The sequence below is a fragment of the Lathamus discolor genome, chromosome 11, assembly GCF_037157495.1.
Source record: "Lathamus discolor isolate bLatDis1 chromosome 11, bLatDis1.hap1, whole genome shotgun sequence".
Classification (NCBI taxonomy): Eukaryota; Metazoa; Chordata; class Aves; order Psittaciformes; family Psittacidae; genus Lathamus; species Lathamus discolor.
In genome coordinates, this window is record NC_088894.1 from 2,499,181 (window position 1) to 2,518,059 (window position 18,879).

The window sequence follows — 18,879 nt, forward strand, 5'->3', positions numbered from 1 at the left end:
GAAACCCGCTTGTAATGAATTGTTGTTTTATTTTAGAATCCCTCCAGTTTTTCCTGGAACATTTGCTCCGAGTCATCTGTCTGAAGGAATCCTGAGCTAACAAATCCCAATCAAAATATTCAGCAGCCCTTGACCCTGCTCACAGCAACTCCCTGTGTTATAAAACAAAAGGCTGCGGTGATGGGGGGAGAATCCCACTGTGAGGTAGAAAATCAGTGTTATTGCTTAGCTGTGGATTTAGAATTAAATCGCATATGAGATTTAAAAACTTGATGGGAATCTGTGACCTTCTGGCTCACCTACAACTGTAGTGGAAGACAGTGACCCTACAAGAACGTGATTTACTGCTGGAATAAAGCGAGCTATAAAATCTGAGTGGGGTGGGTTATAGTCAGTAAAAAGCATAAAGACAAGAAAAAACCCCATATTTAAACCCTAATCACCAGTGTAAGGAAATAGAAATGAGGAAAAAGGGAGATGAAGGGGAGAACAAGAGCATCCCCAGTGGCAAAATGGTTAAAAAGAGACGACTAAAATCCAGCAAAAAATCAAGCAGTCAAGTAGTTAATTGACTTTGCTTTAATCAGCCCAATGAATATTCATTAGTGTGCTGGTCCTAATCATGGGGGCCATGTTGTCCGCATTTAGCAAGCGCACGCTCAGCATCATGCATGCCTCAACAGCTTCCCTTCCTCTCCGCACTGACATTAAATTTAGAGGCTTTGCGCCTTCCCGCTCGCAGGGAGCAGGGATTGGCCCAGCTGCTCCGCTCGGATGCCATAGCAACCCCTGGCTCGTTGCCTTGGCAACAGGGTTTTTTTTTTTCTTCCTGTAAGGGCCTGAGCCAGTAATCCATAGGCTTAACGTGGAAAATATGCCTTTGTGGGGCATGTGGATATAGATATATAGATGTAAGGCAGAGATTGAATGGGCGGAAGGCGTGCGTGCCTTCTATTGTGCAGTTTTAACAATGGAAATGGGTTGGAGGATCTCCTCCTCGTCATCTTCAGCTGTGTTTTGGGTTAGGGGCTTTATATCATTTATTTCGTTTTACTTTTTAATGCAAAATGCACCAGCTGTCTGTGCAGTTCATTTCTTTCAGGTCCCTTCCAACCCAAACCATTCTGTGGTTTCCAGACCCATCCAAAGGGAAGAGAAATATTTCCCTTCACCATAATTCCTCCCCTACTCCTTGTCCCAGAAAGCAGTAACGACTGCTTTAAGAGATATAAGACCCTATTATTCACATTGAGTTGAAGTTCCTCCTCCTGAAGGAGGTGGGTCTGGAAATGAGCTGCCCCATAAATCAATGGAGAAACGCAGGCATGAAACTGGAGTCACGCAGCGGTGAGTGTGGCTGCCGCTCCTCACGTTTGCGACTGCTTTTCCCTTCTTCCGAGCGGGGGGAGGCTCCTGCAGGAGATTGGTTCAGCCAATGCAACTCCAATCCTGCTCCAGTCTGTTAATATTCCAGATGTTGCTGGGGAAAAGATGATGTCCTGATCCCGGTGGTTTAGGGAGTAGCTTGTGTTTCTACCTTCCTGAAAGCCGAACATGAAATAGCAGCAAAGTCCTCAGCTGGGTCAGACCCAGCTTTAAAAATAGAATTTGAAAGGAAAAAAAGACACCCACTAATATATTCAGAATGTCTGCAAGGAATTTTGGAGCTGGGAAGTCCAAATGGTTAATGTTTGCTAGTAAATAAAGCTCATCCCTTAAACCAAAATCATAAAGTCCTGCCCCAGTGAGGCATCATCTCCAATGGAAAAAAACAGCTGCAGGGCAAAATGAGCAAAACCAACCCATCCTCTTTGAGTTGGGAGTAAGGTGCCCTGTGAAACGCTCAATGTGAAGATGAAAGCTGCATGGGAATCCAGAAATAGTGCTGCAGCAGATGAAGCAATAGGTGCTTTCAAAAAAGCATTAGTAATTTCCTAATATTCCCTTCTATCATGCCTCTTTTTTTTTTAATAGCTCTTAAGATAGAGCAGAAGTGGCTACAAGTGAAAAACTAATTCAGAAGCTGTGAGAGGAATCGGGTTTGGTTTCTATGAAGGTTTTTTTAATGCTTCTATTATCATTACCTTAAATTATTCAAAAGTGTCATTTTGAGCTCACAGTGCAGGCATATGGTTCAATAAAAGCACTTGAAGAAGGATCCTCCTTATTTCAAAGAAGGGGAGCAGTGTCCTCACTCCTGCTGTCTGTAATGGGGAAGATTCTGAATTGTGCCATGGGGGGAGCCCAGTATAGGAGAGGGATCTGGTTTTATTGGCCCATCAGGAAAATGTTTTGCAGTGATGCTCAAAATTTAGGGATATTTCGGGCTGGTTTCCAGGGCAGCTGTAGGACACTGTAGGAAGGAGCAAATTTTATCTGCTACCAATTCCCATGTACTAAATGGCACTAAAACCCTACTAGGGGCCTGTGTGAGCTTAGGGCTCAGGATGGCTTGTTGTGTGTTGGCTAGTGGTCCAAAGATCAGTTATGGCCAATGTGGGTGGCAAATTGCTTCTCAACATCTGCATCTGCACATAAGAAGACAAGGTTAATCAGCCTCTGATTCCCCCCTCAAACAGAACTACTGTGGTTTTGAACATTTTTAAGTGTGAAAGGAAGGAATCTGCCACCCACGACCAAATGTCAAAATTGAAGGCTGGTAGCTTGATCTCTGAGGTCTTCAGCAGCTCCCATCTGCTCAGCAGCCCTGCTGCCATCTTGAGCACTGATCACTGGGGGTCATTTGGCAGGAAGAGGTGGAGATTGTGCAGGGAGAGGGGTTTAGGATGTATTTTGGGTTATTGGGTTTTTTCTTAATAAAATGAAATCCACCAGTAATTATAGCTGCAAGAGAGGAGAGAGAGGAATTGTGAAATGCATGAATCGAGAAAGAGATGATTTAAAGCGGCCTATCAGAGTCACTGACGGTAAACATCATCTTATCCCAAGAAGCATCGAGGCAGAAGGACTCGGGATGTGAGAGTGGCAGAGCACTGATGTGAGACAAAGAGCTCCCAGGGAGGGTGAAAAGTAGGTTACAAAAATATTTACAGTGAATTTCCAGGGGAAGTTTTTAATCTTGATAAATCCATCTTTCTAAAAAGGCTGTTTCGGGAAACCTCTCAAATGTATTTAAGAAATCCAGACCATAATACTCTAGAGAAAATAACTCATGTGGCACTACTAGGTAGTATTAATAAAAAAAAAAGAAGAAATCATAAAGGGAATAATTTTACTTTTGTGATCATATTTTGTTGATTCAGATCTCTGAATGGAGTCTCTCTGCTTCCATCTGCCTAAACCTTGAGAGCTGTAGGTGGTCCATTGGAAAGAAATAATCAGTTAATTTTAGATGGGGAGCATACAGATACTGAGTGTTGTGACACTGTCCCTTAGGCTAGTAGTGTCATGGGTTTGGTGGCTTCTCTTGGTGCTTTCCTAGGGTTTGAACATAGTTGTTTGTACCAGCATGAAGTATAGGAAGGGTGGAGGTGAAAGACAAGACCATGAAGCTTGGAAATAAAAGGCAATGAGAAGTTCACAAGGGAAAGCAACATGTGCTGCTCATAGGACCCACCTCAACTCCTTAACTCCGTGTTCAGAAATGGTTTAGTTTGCCATAGTATTGATGGAACTGGAGGAGAATTCCTGGGTTCACGTGAGTGATCATCCTGGAAGGTGTGCCGATGGTACCTGGAAGTTTATCTTTTGTTAACCTTGCATTGCTCTAATTGTCCAGTTGGGGAGCTGAAAAAATACACTGAATTTGGTGATAAACACCCCAGGCAAATGAGAGATGTTCTGGGACCAAAATGCTTTCAAAATGTGGCAAATAGTGAGGAAGGAAGGGGTGGAAGAAGAGAAACACTACAAGTGAATAGAGATCAGCGTTAATGTTTTCCAGCAACAATGAGGATATACCTATGATCTATATAAGTTTGATCAGCTGTAATACTATGCAAAACTCAAACCGTAAGACACACAGATTTTTAAAGATGCCATGCTGATACTATTTCTTCTTTTGGTTTGTTCTTATAATATTCTCCTTTTGTTCCTCTAGCTGCACAAACCCCAGTGAAGCAGTCCCTGTTGGGACAAAAGAAATCCCACACCCAACCAGCCAAAATCCAAGGTAAGCATTGGTTATTTTTATCTCCATTCTTAAGTTGTCAGTAACTCAGGTTTCTTTAAATGAGTTCTAACCTTGGAGTATGACAGTGTTGTATCTGCTGAGCCACAGAGCTTGTGCCTGCACTTTGTATTAGTGATTCAAACCCAGGGAAACATTCCTGTCCAGGTACACCCATTACAGGTAAGCGCACCACGTAGGGTGCAGATACGACTGCTCCTTCTGCACAAAGGCTGCTTAGAAAACCACAAGGCATCACTGCTGGTACCATTTCACGCCCCGTGCCTCCAATAAAGCTGAAGGCAGAGCAGGCAGGAGCGGGAGGTCAAGGGGCAGGCTTGGCTCGATGCATCACACAGCCTCCCTTCAAATCTTACCTGCCCAAGCTGCGATGCTTTTGCAGAGAGGCAACGCGCAAACCGGTCCCCCTCTGCGATTAAAGATGGAAAAATCCCTTCTTTCATGCAACTGTGTCTTTTTCCATCTCTGTATTTGTCACTGGCTGACAGGGTGGGAAAAGAGAAGGAAAAGATGCGGAGGGAGGCACCAGGGAGATGAAAATTACCACCAGATCAGGCAATTGAAGTGAGGAGGGAAAAAAAGGAGGGAGAAGGAGAAAACATGCTCATTCCTGAAGCTGCCCACCAAACAGAGCTCAGGCTTCTTTACAGGTTCTTGTGCTTGTGAGTGTGTGTCAGGATGAAGTCCAGAGTTGAGCAGGTTTCTCTTCCAAGGAGGGCTCATCCTCTAATTTCAATCAGCAGCATTAAGCAAGGTGCCTCTGAAAACACAACATGGCCATGGTTGTTAATGTCAGGTGGCTGCACCACTGGATGTTTTACCCTAAAATCCTTTGGGGCACCATCTAGATGGGCCGTTGCTACTGTGCCTATTGTGTTTGGTGGTTTCCTGCTGCAACTGGAAGGAGGCTTAATGCTTCTCTTAGATTTACTGATTTGGGATGTTCTCTAGAGGTTGAGATTTCAGAGGAGTTTGAGGTTTGCCTTGGAAGGGTTGGCTTTTTCCATGAGAACCCAGCTACTCTGCAGCAAAGCTGCGAAGTCTTGAATCGGAAAGAATACGTTTGCATTAAATTGTTCTGCAAAACAATGGTTTTGGAAAACAAAACAGCAGCAACCAGAAAGAAAACCCCAACAAACAAGATAATATTTATTTCTGCCATGGCAGCTTTGTGAACTGCAAATGGGCTGTTTTGTTTTGCTGGGCTTGTATGCAGAAAGTGATTGTACCCAGTTGCAGACAAAGAATATATGTCTGGGCCTTGGAAGGGGGAAGAGGAGGGTGGGAAGATCTATGTCTGCAGAATCACTGATGCAGGAAGATGCAAGTGCTGTGTTGTGTCTAGTTGCATCATGTGTGAATCCATCAGCGACTTAAAGAAACAGCAAACTCGGTGCAACCTCTTACTGTGGTTTTCCCATCTGCTCTCTTATCTGTTAGTGATGAATGTTCAGCTTTGCCATCTCTGCCCTCGAGAAGTCCTTTGTGGGAGCTCGTGGTGATTTTCCTTAGCTGGAAAAATACCCAGGAATATCAGCAAGCTTTTTGTGAAGAAACCTGTGTCTAATTGTTACAGCACACACTGCACCATCATGATGTCAATGAAAAGTAACATTTGTTGATGAGTTTTGTTAGGATGTCTTTTAAAGGCTTTGCTGTATCTTGACTTTACACACTAGTAGGACAATTATGGGTTGAAAAGCACGTGCTTCAGCTTCTAGTTCGGACCTTTGGGTGCAAGTGTGGGAATTGAGCCTGTAACATGCTGATTATGAGGTCAAAGCTACGCAGTGAAGCTGCAGATGGAGGTTAGTCTTAGAGTTGTTCTCCTAAAGAGTCGTGCATGGCTTAGTGTTTCGCTCTAATGCAAATCGTTCTCTCTTATGTTGCCCATAGACTCTTAGAAGAGCTGTCTGCCTCCACAAGGAATCTGTCAGCCTGCTACCAACAAGCTCATATCCATATCTTGACCTGCTCAGGAACTGACCGTTTTCATTTGTAGCCTACTTCTTTCTTTAGTTCTGTGCCATCCAGAGCAGAATGTAGGTGTTTCTGCTTATCAGTTTCCATACTATTTTTCAAGGCCACTAGCTAATTTAATCTAGTTTTGTCAGAGGTAGACGTTTCGATGCTGTTTAATGCCTACAAGTTTTCCAGCATGGGCAGTGGGGGAGAGGGAAGATTTCATTGCTGCTCTACCTGAAGGGAACTGCACACTTTAAACCTCTATTAGACCCCATTTCAGCAGTAGGTATTTGAAAAATCAGGCAGAAACACCATTGCTTCATTTATTTGCTCACTTACCCACTGAAGGATTTGTTTTTTCCAATGAGGCATGGAGCACTGACCATCAACATGATGTTTCTGGACAGCTTTAGCTCTGTGGTATGCTGGGCTGGTCTCAGCACATGTGTGGTAGGAGCTGGGTCAGAAAGCTGGGTATTTTCTGCCTGTCCCAGGCCCTCCTTTCCCTGGCAATACAACATTTTTATTTGTAATGATTACAAAAGACTTTTTTAAAAGAGATTTAATACAGCCTTAATTACTGTGGGTGGTTTCAGTATTAGTCATGTTGGTTCCACACTGATTTTGGTCATTGTGCAGGAGCACACCTATGATTTCACTGACCTGCAATGAGAGCAAGGACAGTGCAGAACCCTCCAAAACTGGGCCCATCCTGCCTTTGCTCTGTAGTAATTGCAGTAGTTCATTAACATGAGACAACAGCGTTACATTGATGGGCAAGCTTTGCACTGCTGAACTTTACACTAATGCCTGTGTGAGAATGACTTGGGTAAGACAAGAAAGAAGCTGAAAAACTGCTCACTGCTACTACAGAGATCCTATAGCAGTTACACATCGACTCCATTGTGCTATCATTTGTGCACATGAGTATATTACTATAGAAGGACCGTTGTATTAGCAAAGGCTATCCTCAATGGTGGTAATTGGGTTTTGTCATGGTAATACAATGCCAATGCACTGCAGACACAAAAGTGAGTTCTGCATGGCTTGGCAAAGAGATTTTCTCATAGCTGCTGGGTGAGTCCATTGGTTTCTCAATGTTCCTAAACAGGAATGGGTCAATGGTAATTTTTAGGAAGGCAGATGCCCCTTGCTGAGCTTGTCTGACTATAAAGTGCTGCACAAGACATGCGACGTACATAGCATCCTCAGCCCCTCCTTGTAACTTGCAGGCTGTTAAACCTGCACAGCGGGAATGAGGACTCTCTTAATCCACTGAATTTGCTGTTTAGCATGACCTGAATAATCTGGTAGGGCTAACGTGATCTTCAGCTCTAGCACTCAACTGCCTGTTATCCTCCTTGAAGCTGCAGGATATCAAAAATATCTGACTGGTTTGGATGGAAGAAAGTTGCTTGGATGGTGTCTGTGTGTAATTTGTTTTTCCGTGACATTGTTCCAAGCTCTGCTATTCTCGATGCCAGTAAGTCTCTGTTTCTGTGTGAACTTTTAGGTAGAATCTCAGTCATGTTACTTCTGCTGACTACAGCTGCCTGTTCATCATTACTTCTTTTGTGTTTTGTCTTTGGTGGGGAACGAAAAGAGGAGAGCAGAATCAGCGTAGCAAAGTTAAAAATGTGTCAGTAGCTGCCTAGCAGGAAGCAGACTCTTTCCTCCAGGTTGCCGGATACATGAAGGTAGAGCCTTGATTGGTGCAAATTGCCATAGATGAGAAACTGTTCTTATTCATTCAAATTTATAGCAGCTATGTTGATGTTTCAATTCTTACCCCTATTCAGCAGACCCATGACCAGCAGCAGCACAAAACCAGTGGGATGATGATGAGGAGGAGCTGGACCAGAATGTCTTTTTCCCATGGCTGGTGATGCTGGTGGCCAGTGTTTGGTTACATGTTTCCAAAGGCAGTAACTGGCTGAGCCTGTGTATTTTTCCTTTCCCATCTCTTTTAAAGAAATAATCATGTGGGGAAGGGAAGTACATTTTTGGGAAGGTTCTCCTGTTTTTTCCAGAGCTCTATGACTCTGCTTTGTAATCTACACAGTCCTTCTCATCACTAATGTTAAGAGCTTCTCGGGGGTTATGAGAAAAGGATGTTGATAAGGCAAACTTTCAAACCTAGCATCCTTAAGAGGGCATCCAAATGCTGCACTGTACAAAGGAATTGAAATTAGCTCTAAATGCAGTTGGCTTTGCCAGCTTTATGAAAGAGAGAAATATATTTTAAAAGGATATGTTTCGTGTAATCATGCTGGGTTTATCAAGTGCAGAAAGATGTCTCCTAACAATACCCAGGAAGATTACAATTGTCAATCAGAGCAGAGGTCCTGTTCCTGCCTCTTTGCCTCCCTCCCCTGCTGCTCTGCTTTTCCTGGGCATAGCGGCACTGCACAAGGCAAAGAGTGTAAAGAACTATTTAACCACCAAAAGACAGTGCCAGCCAAGCATGGCACTGAATTTCAGCCCCTGAATGTGCCAGTAATGAAGTTTTTGAAGGGAGGAGCATGCACAAAAGCAAGAGTGGAAGCCATCCTGTGTGGTCCTGTGGGTGGTACGTGCTCTCCTTCTGGGACTTCTCAACAGCACGAGGGCTGCTGCAAAGTGGCCAAAGCTCTCCTTGAAGCTTTTCAGTTTGTTGCAGGATCCGCAGAAACCCTCAGCATCCTCCTCTTCTTGGCACTGCGGGGTCGATAAAATCAGATCAAGGCTTAGCATTTCTAAACAAAAGGGAGTGGTTAAATGGGCTTTTAAACACTGGAACCTGTCCAGCTTGTTGGGAGGCAAAGCCTGGAGAGGCGGGGGTGAAGAGAAAGCGCAAGGTGCCAAACTTGGAGTAGAGTGGCACTTGTGAGCAAAGTTGTTGGAAAGTCATTTTGTTGCTTGTGTTGTGCAGCGTGTGTGTGTGTGTGCAGAACAGATTGGCAAACGCCTGTGCCCACGAAGCCGGGCTGGGGGCCGGGGGGAGGCTGCTTTGGAAAGGTGCCAGTTGTTCCATGGGCTTTCTGCCATCAGGATTTTTTTTTCCCCCTCTTCCTTTCCCTCCCCATCCCAGCCCCCAAACGCACACGAGCAGGCTGGCAGGAAGAGCATGCTGAAAAGGATCTGACAGTTTGAACAACACTCGATGACTTAGTTTGTTTTCCCTGACTTTGCGCCAGCAAGCAGGTCCATGGATGAAAGACTTTATTAGGCTTTTAGAGCCACTGACACAGGTCTTTCTTTGACCTGAGGTACTTGAGAAGAAATGAAAACAACGTGTAACTTTCATGGAGTTGAAAGACTGCCCAAATCGAAGAATACGGTTTACAAGGGATCCAAAGTATCACAAAATGCTCCCAGAGTGAAGCGTGGCAGAGTGGAGCGGGGGGAGAGCTCTGGGCAGAGAGAGCAGACTTGCACTTGCTGCTCGTGCTGAGGAGGAAAGCTGAGCCAGCTCAGGAGGGTATCACGAGATGATCACATCCAGAGGAAGGTGCGATAACAAATCACCAGCTTTTTGGGTCCAATGTAGGGAAGTGATGGAAATGAGGGGGCTGGAGCACCTTCCACATGAAGACAGGCTGAGGACACTGGGGCTGTTCAGCCTGGAGAAGAGGGAGACCTCAGAGCAGCTTCCAGTGTCTGAAGGGAGCTACAAGGATGCTGGAGAGGGACTCTTCATCAGGGACTATAGTGGTAGGACAAGGTGTGATGGGGTTGAACAGTGGAGATTAAGGTTGGATATGAGGCAGAAGCTCTTCCCTGTGAGGATGGTGAGGTTCTGGCACAGGGTGCCCAGAGAAGCTGTGGCTGCCCCATTCCGGGCAGTGCTCAAGGCCAGGATGGATGGGGCTTGGAGCAAGCTGCTCTAGTGGATAGTGTCCCTGCCCATGGCAAGGGGTTGGAACTGGAAGAGCTTCAAGGTCCCTTGCAACACAAGCCATTCTAGAATTCGACGGTTACAGGGCAGGAGCCCGTAACCATGGAGGCAGTGCCAGTGCTGCCCAGGTACCAACACGGGGCTGGGTGCTCAGAACTGCAGCATCTGTTCCACCCTTCTCTGCCTAGACCTGTGAGGAGAGAGCCACGGAAGAACAGCCATGCACTGTTAGCAGTGGTAGCATCCACAAGGAAAATGTAGGACAGTTGGATCCTCCTCCTCCCACAGCAATGCTGGTGAGTCTTAAAGGGGTCAGAGCTGGTTCCAAATATTTCCTAAATTATCCCCTTTTCAGCCCTCAGGGGTAGAGGGAGGATTTCTCATTAACTTTCTCTATGCCTGCTTTGCTCCTCAAGGAGCCCAGTTGAGGGGTTTTAACAAGAAAACCAGGAATTAGGCTTTGGTTATAAGAAATAAAAACAAACAAGCCCCTCAGTGAGGAAATAAAAGGCATCAAAGAAACTGTAGGTGCCAAAGAAGGACTGCTGCAGTGGATGGTAGAAGGAAGTAACTGTGTGAAGGAGTTTCCCACTTGGAAAAGTAAGAAAAAAAAAGGGTGATTCATCCTTTTTTTTCTTTCTAAAACCTCATAGAAGGAGAAAGATGTCAGGCCAGGTTTGTGGAACTGAAATAGTTTCTCAGAACTGGAGACCAGATGACTGAGAAACAAGTGATACGGATGCTGGCTTATCAGTCTTGGAAAAGAATCACAGAAACTGAAACTGCATCTATTTAAGCCTCAGTAGGCTGGGGAAGGAGGTTTCATGGTTACAAGCCATGACTGAGAAGTTTCTCTGGAGCTCACTAAAGGCCTTATCCTTCCTCAGACTGAAACCAAGTGCTACAGCCAGTGGAGACCAGGGCTCCAGCACCTCTGGGATGGGCCAGAGTTGTCATATGAGGACATCATCTAGGAAAACTCCAGGGAACACCAATGTTTTCCTTGCAGAGCAAATAACACCTTCTGCTCCCTTAAAACCTTGCTCTGTTGGTAGCGCAGAGGGATGAGGACTTTGACAAGGCCCCATTCAGCTCTCGCCATGGTGGATGTGACAACAGCCACCTCTGCACAGAGCCACCACTACCTTCAGTCACTTTAGCACAGCTTTGACCGCTCCAGTTTGCTTGTAGGTGGGATTTCCAGCAGGCTGATATGGCGCTGTGGCTCTGTGGAAGGCTAAGGTGAATATCTACTGACCTCCAAGCCAGGGAGCTTGGGTTTGCACCCTTAAATGCATCATCTGTATGGATGTGCCTCACTGGAGAGGCTGGTGCTCACTGGGGTCTGTCTCCCATGTGGAAGCAACACATGAACCATCTTTCCAAAGGTCTGATGGTCACAGTTTGCTTGCGAACAGGCAGCCTGGAGGAGGCTGACTCAAATATGGAATTTGCTCCCATCCCTTTTGTTTCGGTCCCGGCAGTGCCTTTGTGCGCGCCTGTGCAGGAGCGCAAGGATGTGTCTGTGTTTCTTGTTTCCTTTCTATAGGACTGAATGTTCTGAACGATCATGTTATTGTATGTGTCTGATGAGCCATATGGAAGCTGGGAGGCTTCGGGAGTGTTTTGGGAATATAATGCCAGGAACTGATAATCTCAGCAGCTCTTCCTCCTTATTATCGCATTGCTTTTGCTGCCATACCCACTTAAAGCTATTTAAGCCCCTTCCCCGAGAAGCTGGTATTTCCCCACCACAGCCTTCATTCTCCATGGGGTAGAAAGGCTTTGGGAAGTGTCTTTTGAGGCTCATTGCGACTCTGTAGTGCTTTGCAGAGCCTGTTCTGTTGTCAGGCTGCCTGTGAAGGGTTTGTAGCATGAAATAACTCAGCCTCTGATGGGAAAGAGTCGGGGTTTGCAGTACTATTAGGCAGACAAAAGGTGAATTAGCCCCACTCTGTGAAACAGCCCTGACACAGGGTGGTGCTGCTCTGTCAACAGCATTATTTCACAAACTGGTTTTCTACGGTCTTTGATTCCAACAAGGCAACTCGCAAACCACACAAAGGATCAGATTGTATCTCCTAGTGCTGGCTGGCGTTTCCTTCCAGTGGGACACCGGCGGCTGCTGCTTTCTCTCTTTCCACACCTTTGCCTCTCCTGACCTCCTTCCAGAAAACCCACTGGCGGTGGTTTGACAGTTGCGGTAGCAAGTCGGGCAGTGGGCACTCTTCCATACTGTGTGTTTTTCTCCTCCTGTGCTCGAAGAGTCTGTTCTTCCCCTGCACCTGTGGAGCTTGTTAATCTCTGCAGAAGATTCAGTTCTTTGACTGCCATCCAAGCCTGCACCATCTGAAGCGAGCTGCATTCTCCTGCCCTTTGAATGATCCTGATCTTATCCTTCGCTCTGGCTCAGCCCTGATCAGGCAAGGGGCAAAACTGGGGTTGGATCATGTAAGAGGGGTGCACAGATTGAAAAATCCTAATCTTCCTTGCTGTGCATCCAGTTGACGTGACACTTGGTGAAGATGGGACTTAATGTCTCCTCTCCATGGGCATGACCTGTTAACATGGCTACATAGGAGAGCCTTGAAGTACCAAGAATTATGATCCCTGTGTGACTAATGAAGAGCTAAGCTACTACAGGGGTAACAGTGCTGTCTCCTCCAGGAGTCCTTATTGTTGGTGGGCACTTACAGCCCCAGTGTTTGACTAGTGCATGTCAGTGGTCCAGCTCTTTTCAAAGGATGGGCTCTTCAATGTCCACTGCAGCCTCAGATCAGTCTGGAGCAGTTCAGGATCATTTCTGTTTATGAAATGACTTCTTTTCATGCAAAGGGCAAAGTGAGACCCATGCTACAAGTTTGCCTCTCCTTGAATAAGTGAATCAACTTAACTGTAAAGGCTTTAATTACCGCCCAGTTCTTGCAGCACTGGGGGTGTCTAACCTGGATAAAGTGCTCCTTGAATCCTTTTAGCTACTTGAGTTGTCTTAACCCCTGTGATATATTTTATGATCCCCGCAGCCTGTGTGCTGTGCTGGGTTTAAATGCCAGGCAGTTTTAGCATTGCGTGTTACGCACCCAGCTCATCCCTCTATGGGCTGTTCATTTCCATATGAAATATTTCTTTAAATAGCAACTATCTCAGGGGCTGATTTTATTGTCCTTGCTGCGGCTGATCTCAGTCATTGTGCCCTTTTGAACATCCTGACTTATTGTTCATTTCTGGTGATCTTTTATGGCCCCGTCATTGCTTCTTACCCATCCATTTTTCATACCAGAAGTCTTACTCGAAATCTGGTCCCCAACCTCTGCCACGTTCTGCTGGTGGCACATGTCTCCGAGCATGGATTTTGCTCTACCTTGAAAATTCTGGTCTTTATGATGTGTCTCAGCTTCCCCAAATCTCTCTCCAAAGGACTTTTTGGCTGTTTTGGAAAAAAAGGGGAAAACCCCTGTTCTAGTAGATGAGGTGGTGGGGAGCACCATGAGATACCCATGCAGATGACCTTGGCAGAGATGCCTGCGTATGCCTAGGGCAGCCTTGGTGTGCTGGAAATCAAACCATTGCTGGAAGGGACTGAGTGTAACGAGTGGTGGGGGAGAGCTCAGAAGCAACACATAGCACTTCCTAAGATAAAAAGACCAGTCAGTGAAAGGGGTATTTTTTGGTGTTTCTCGGAGGATTGGTACTCGAAATGTTTGCAAACGAGCAGGTTTGCTTCTTCAGTAAGTCCATTTGAACGTATTTCTGACAATTAAACTATTTTGTGTATGTTGCCCTGTTTCAATTTTCTTTAAATCTTGAATTTCCCTTATAGGGAATGAATGTGCCTGATTATCTGTGAATAGCTTTTCTGTTAGTCCTAGCAAAGTTGTCCATATACACACATACATATTTGCGTGCTGATCTTCGGTGTTCTTTTCATGTCTTCCAGGAGATTTCCATTCCCCACATCAAGTCTTCCTAAATTGTCTCTTTAATCCCCAGGTTTTTAGTGCTTGGCAATGCTATTTGTTCTGAAGTGCTGTGATGGGAAGGTGGAGGGTTTTTTTTTTCCCCCTCATTAGCTGCTTTTAACATTCACCTCCTTTGTTTGTGTATCTTCTTTAGATTCCCTTCCTTTGTGGGCAGGGCTTTGCTCTTCTGAGGTGTTAATAAGCCTCTGGCAGAGACGACATCTGTGGCAGAGGACATTAAGTTCTGAAAAACATACTTCTTGTGTTATGAGGCCCGTTACCTCATCTGAGCAGCAACTACAGCTTTTAAAGAGCAAGGACAAAGGAAACACTGGCTTAGGGCTGCTTCATGGTGGGTGTGTTTTTTTCCCTATATCAAGACTCCAGCTCAAAGTGTTTGTATGGGAGAGGGGGGAAGAGACCGCTGAGGGGAAGAACATGAGAGGAAAACTTGTGAAGGGGAAGGGAAAAAGAGAAGAGGCTATTTAAAAATACTGTGCATTGCTTAAACCAACACCTAGCAAAGGATAAAGGCTTTACAGTGTCTATACGTGATCCATCCATCTGTTCATCCCTTTTATCCAATCCTATAGTCATGGGTATCATAAGAAGGAATAAGAGCGGTTAAAGCCTTCCCATCACAGGCATGTCAGATGTTCCACACTGAACAAGATCAAACCAGGGATTTGCAGCCAGTGGGATGCAAAAAGATGTCATGGAGGGATAAGTGCTCTTCCCTTCCCATAGGGACAAACGGGAAGGGATCGGTTTCAGCAGGGTGGGAAAGGAGAGTGCAAGCTCCACCTGCACAAGGGGGTGTTAATGGCTGCGTTACCACCCTGTTGCTACCAGGTGTAACTGCCTCAAAGGTTGCAAATTGAGTGCAACAAGACCTTATGCTTCCTCCTTAACTGTATATCTTGATATGACTTATCTGCTAAATGTTTTGGGGCAGAAAGAGGTGCTAATTCAGACTCTTAAGTGTTTGCACTCCAAAATAGATTTGAATTAGAATCAAATAAAACAGTTTCCTCTCCTCCTCTTCCCATTCCACCCTCCTTTAAATTTCCTGTGGTTTACCTGGGAACATTATTTTTGCAATGTTTTCATTAATTTCACATTGTTCCTCAGGATGTTGTAATGGAAACACGGCAGTATGCTTTCTGGACTGTGAAAGTCAGTCTGACATGACATTCTAGCTGACATATTCCAGCCTATCTTTAAGGTATCAATTACTTAGCTGCTAGCTGAGCACATTGTTGCCTGTCAGAGGGTTCTGTTATAGCATTTTCGTAGTTGTTGGTGTCTTGAAAGCTGACTAAAGCAAAAAGGTTCATTGCACAGGGTGCAGATCTTGATCTTTCCATCTCCAGTTGCACAGAAGTCCTTGCCACAGTCTGAGGAGCTGGCTGATGGCAGTTACGTTGTTGTGCCTGATCCATGTCATGCCTATGCCTTTGTGCAGCTCTCAGCAGCAGTGGGGGGCTTAGACTGTGCTGCCTCAATGCTGCTGCTTCACCTCATCAAAACCCTTCACCCATTGCATGGGATCAACCTGGCAGCCCTCAGTGTGTGTCCTTAAGCAGGCAAAGCCCTTTATCTGGGGGCTGCTCTTGTCTCCCCAAGGACACCTCTCCTATAGTCTGTTCCAACTCCTGAAAGGCATCCAAACCCCTGTGTGAAAGCTGAAATGAAAAACTGGCTGGCACATGTTTTCACGGTGGAAGTAGGTGACTTCTGTGCCTGCAGATTGACGGTATCGCTGCTGCTGGCATGACAAGCCTCTGCGTGTTGTAACCCTGGCACCAATCAGTGCCACGGATGTGAGCTAGCCTCCTCTTTCATTACTCTCCATAGCTCCTTCCCTTCCCTGCTTAGGAAAAGAAGCTATTTATGGACCTCGACAAGGTGACCTCCATATGGCAGATTCTGCCACTCACCGTGGGGACTCGAGCTAGGCACATGCTCCTCGGGCAAGGCAGAGAGACACTCACAAGCGGTGGGCACATCCAAGTGTATGTTGCTTTCAAAGCAGCAGAACATTTGTTTAAGAAGAGATAGTAACAAAATGTAAAATCGACTCGGGAACCAAGGGCTCCTGAATTCCATGTGGATTTAGGGAAAACAATGCTTTGCTGCAGATTGCATGTTTAATATTCTGAGTTATCTGGAATACTATGAAAAAAATATATACTTTATATATTTATACATGTATGTATGTGTATATATATATGTATATACAAAAATTATATTACATGCACATATACCCCTGGAAGGCAAGAACTTAATTCTGTTGTGAGGATAGCTTTCTCCCGGTAGCATCAATCCTCACTTCATTCCTACCCTGGAGATCTGCACAAAAGCAGACTTCATTGGGCAAAGCTGTGCTGTGTAAGCAAGGTGACCCAAATTCTTCAGTAAAAGGAGAGGCTAAGAGGAAGGGTGAGGCAGGAAGAGAAGCAGGAGGAAGGATGCAGAATCCCTCTGGATGCAGAGAGACGGTGGCATGAGGCTGTGTTTCTGCATCCCATCTGTTTGATTTGATCGGATGTCAGTGGAGTTACACAGTGACCAAAGGTAGGGGAGAGGAACTTAGTTCCCTGCGGATTCAGACAGGTAAAAGTGCAGATTCCCACCATCCTTTGCCTGCTGTGTCCTAGAAAATGTAGGGTTTCATGCTAAATTCCACTCTTCGGCATGAAAGTAGTGCAGCCCTATGTGTAGAAATGCACTTACACGGGTTTAGGCACCAGCCAGTATGTTTGTTTTTCCAATTGCATCTAAATCACTGTCAGTATTACAGTAACAAAACTGCAGTTTTAGTGAAGAATCAGTTACATGGGAGCACAGATTCCCCTGCAGCTCTGCAGCCCTGCTCTCTAGCAGTGGCACCCAGTCTTCCCCTAGTGCAGTATCTTCTGTGGAACCCTCTGGGGGTAGTAGTAGGCTTTCAACAGAGGCAGTACGTGCTGAAAGATCCTGGCTGCACAAAATGGCTTTAAAAATACGTATGTGATCTCTAATGTGAAGAGGAGCGTACTCTGCCCTTCGTACCATTGCCTCCCATTGGATTTCCTCGAGGCAGTGCAGTTCTCCGCACACAGCTTCCCAAGTGGAATGTGCTGTTTGGGTTGTTGCAGGACATATGCAGCGTACAGAAAGGCAAGATCTTGTCTTGCTATTTGTGGCAATTTATATTTGGAGCTGCTTGAATAATTCATGGCAGATCTTAACTATTTCTTTTTATGCAATACTTATTCAAAGATATTTTTCCTCATTATCCGTCTATTTTCACTTACACGTTTTTGGGCATATGGTAATACAGGTAAACCAGTAAGAATCACCTCCATTTAATGCTGAACAAGGAACTTTATTGGAATGAGCAACTCAGTAGCAGCTCAACAGTTTCAGTTTTATTGGGCATCTGAAGAGATGCGTTGTACCATCTTCTCTCTCCCTTTCTGCTCATCTCTTCACTAATGCACTCATGAAAAGCATGTATCCTGCTCATAAATCTCTTCTTCAGGCAGCGATGAAAGCAAACAGGATGGATGTGTATTCTGCAGCCAGCAGCAACCCGCGGGTATAGATGTGCGCAGTTTCATACATTAAAAGTATTTCAGAGTTAGTTTTAAAGGCTCTGTTAAAATCCATCTTTCTGTTGATGCGCAAGTTAATATTCTGCATGTGTTTACAAATCTGAATACCTTATTTCACATGTGAGGGGGTGTCTTTGGAAGCTCTTCCAGCTCTCTTTGTGCAGATGCATGTGAAAACCCACCTTTTGCTGATCACAAGCATCATTCTGTGTTCCTACCAGTCGGGTCTCGCTTGCCAGCATGCCCACCCCATGCTAGGTTCAGTAAAACAGCAACTGAGGCAGATCCCCTTCCTGGGGGGGCTGCAGGCCCTGTGATGTTTCAGCCTCCCCAGTGCACGTTCTAGACGCTTCATTAGAGCAGCCACATTTGGAAACTGTTCTCTAGGGACACAATCCAGTGTCTGTTGAAAGGAGGAAAACAAAACCCTCCCATTGACATCAATTTTAGGAGGCTTTGGATCAGCCCTGAAATGTTTTTCTATGCAGCATGTTTTTGTTTTCCTCTTTTGAATGACCTTTTTTTTTCCTCCCCTCCTCTGTCATTCCCTCATCCTTCCCCTTTCAAAATCAAAGCTGGGGCATGATTCTGCTTTTCCAGGATGATCAGGTTCTATCCGTAATGGGAATTTCTCATAGAGTACAGATATATCTGGAGCACATGAACTGTCCTGTGTGACCAGCTGCCTCTCACTCACTTACATAATTTATTTTAGGGTTTTTTGGTTGTTTCTTCTTTTTTCCATCAGGATTTATATCTAAAAGCACCTCTCCTAAGCTCTAGATGCTTCCTAACCCTGCCCGGCAGCCTGCCAGTTCCAACCAGCCAAAAATATATCACCTTACTTGGCTTGTGGGCATTTTTGTATCTTTAAAAGTTAATCCAGCTCTAAGCTGGATTAATAATGGAACATCCCTTTAACCAAAGGCATGTAAGGTCAAGGCAGAGCTATGTGGATATTCCAAGGTGGTAACCACAGAAGTGATTTTTTTTGTCCTATATAGGATCTGATATGATTTATTTCCCTGATATTTTTCCTGCTGGATGAAGGAGGAGCAGAGGAGTGAGGACAGGGCTAGCCTTAAGGAAGAACAGGCATCCTGAAGGTCAGCGGTGGTGTAGAGATTGGATGAACAGGTACCTAAGGGGAAGAAAGACCAGAAAAGCCTCAGCCTGTCATTGTGGGAGAGTCTGGGGACAAGCTGAACTCGTTGCAGGGATTAAAGAGGCAGCCTGGCATGAGGATGCTTTTCGAGATGCTGGAGTGACAGTGAGCACACTCATTCGCGTGGTTCGTGTCGTCACCAGGGTTCTTTGATGTGCTTCTAA

At 45.3% G+C, this 18,879-nt stretch overlaps 1 long non-coding RNA gene across 4 annotated transcripts in view; it reads left to right on the forward strand.

The window, feature by feature from the left end:
• LOC136020548 (uncharacterized) overlaps positions 1-18,879 on the forward strand; it is a 75,202-nt gene that overhangs the window by 27,111 nt on the left and 29,212 nt on the right. For all 4 annotated transcript variants that reach the window (XR_010615404.1, XR_010615403.1, XR_010615402.1 and 1 more), the window contains exon 2: positions 4,061-4,132. This is a non-coding gene — a long non-coding RNA (uncharacterized LOC136020548). The remainder of the gene's footprint in view (positions 1-4,060; positions 4,133-18,879) is intronic.